Source organism: Xiphophorus maculatus, chromosome 2, assembly GCF_002775205.1.
Source record: "Xiphophorus maculatus strain JP 163 A chromosome 2, X_maculatus-5.0-male, whole genome shotgun sequence".
NCBI lineage: Eukaryota > Metazoa > Chordata > Actinopteri > Cyprinodontiformes > Poeciliidae > Xiphophorus > Xiphophorus maculatus.
The window spans coordinates 23,315,415-23,317,127 of NC_036444.1; the positions used below are offsets into that span (position 1 = coordinate 23,315,415).

At 39.2% G+C, this 1,713-nt stretch overlaps 1 pseudogene; it reads left to right on the forward strand.

The window, feature by feature from the left end:
• The first annotated feature begins 1,277 nt into the window (after window positions 1–1,277).
• LOC111606579 lies at window positions 1,278–1,499 on the forward strand (annotated as a pseudogene).
• The last annotated feature ends 214 nt before the right edge of the window (window positions 1,500–1,713 follow it).

Genomic DNA, 1,713 nt, shown 5'->3' on the forward strand with positions numbered 1-1,713 from the left:
ACCCCTCCATTTCTGTTTTTTTAAGTTTCTAGTTTCACCCGACTTGTTTCCGTCAGGTTTTATTCATGACCTCCATCTGGAAATAATATCAGTTCATGAAAACAAGCCATCAGCAATCTTAGGTAAGAGTTGTGTGTGTGCATGTGCACTGAGGGGGGACATTAATAATGCTTACACAAAGTTGATTGACGCACTAAGACCCGCCTCCTTTCTCTGATTGGTTGTTTATGACTGGGAGAGGTGCTTTTTTTAGCAGGACAGGGAGGAGATGGAAGAGCTTGACTTTATTTTTATTTTTTTTCCACAGTTTTTCTGTCTCACACTGTCAGGACAGGGTGACTGTTTTAACAAATATGTAAAAAAAACATTTTTAATTTACTTTTTTATTATAAAAGTTACATTCTGCACCCTCAAAATGGGTAAAAATACAATTCTGTAGCAAATTGGAAATTATACTAAAAAGCATAAATGAAAACAGTTACATGGTGTTAAAAAAACAAAGTTTTTGTCAGTTTTGCTTCAATAGCTGAGCTTGTCAGTGTTGGTAGGATGTTGTAGTTGTCAGTTTTGTTTTGCTGGAGCTCATGTTACACAGCCTTTTTTATTATTATTAAAAAGTAAAAACAACAGAATCCTGAAACTTTGAAAGCTTACCAAGCAGAAATGCAGCTGAGGAAGCAGGTATCGCACACACAAGTGTCCTAAACTGCACGCATCGACGGCAACAAACCTTCTCTTCAATGAGGCTTCATCTCCTATTGGGGTTAGCACGGAAACAAGAACATGGCAATACGACAGGTATCTTTGTTCATCTCAGGGATGACAACAGAGCCGGCTGCGAGCGTGACAGTCGAGCCAGTTAAAATTCAAATTCAGCTCCTCTTGTCCTTGTTGTTATGGAGGAGAGGAAGCATAAACTGAAATAAGAGGTAATCTGATGGACAGCCTGCAGTCCAGTAGGGAAGCCTATCAGCCACAAACTACAATGTATTTCACAGTGATTTTATTATATTTTATTATTTTATCTTTTTTTTTTTATGTGAGATGCCTTGAACTGTAGAAATCCGAAGTGAAAGAATATGGAAAACGCATTTTTCCAGTCTTCTGAATTGTGTGGCGTCTAACATCTTATCACATTCCTTCAGAATGAAATATCGGCGTTTCTAGTTGTGAAAAAAATGCGAGAGGTTCACGGTTGCATAAATACCTTTGTAAGGCTTACTGCATTTCACACAGCACTTAAAGGGCCACGGTAATTTGCAGCATGTGCAAATTAGATCGCTTCTCGGCCTTTTGGCTAAGATCAGTGTGTAGTTTCTGTTCTTATCGCTTCTCGGCCTTTTGGCTAAGACAGCGGTCCCCTCCTTTGGGTAGTGATAGCGGTAGTCTTTGTGACTTGGCTGTTACCACTGATTTAGAGGTTCAGTAAATTTTGTCCCCGGGTGAGATATTGACCACTAAGTAGTGGAAAATATCTTTTACCTTTTATTTGTATTTATTGGTGTTTCTTAACTATTTATTGGTTTTAGTAAAGGTTTTAAACCTTTTACTGGTGGTGCCTCCACCATGGCGGCTAGCCATGCCGGCATGCGGAGGCACCACAGTGTTCGATTTTTATTTAAGGAAAGAGAAGAAGAAAATAGAGTAACAAGATTGGACTTTTCCAGGAAGCTAATCCAACAGGTGCTGAAGTTTCGGCCAGATGACCTGAAT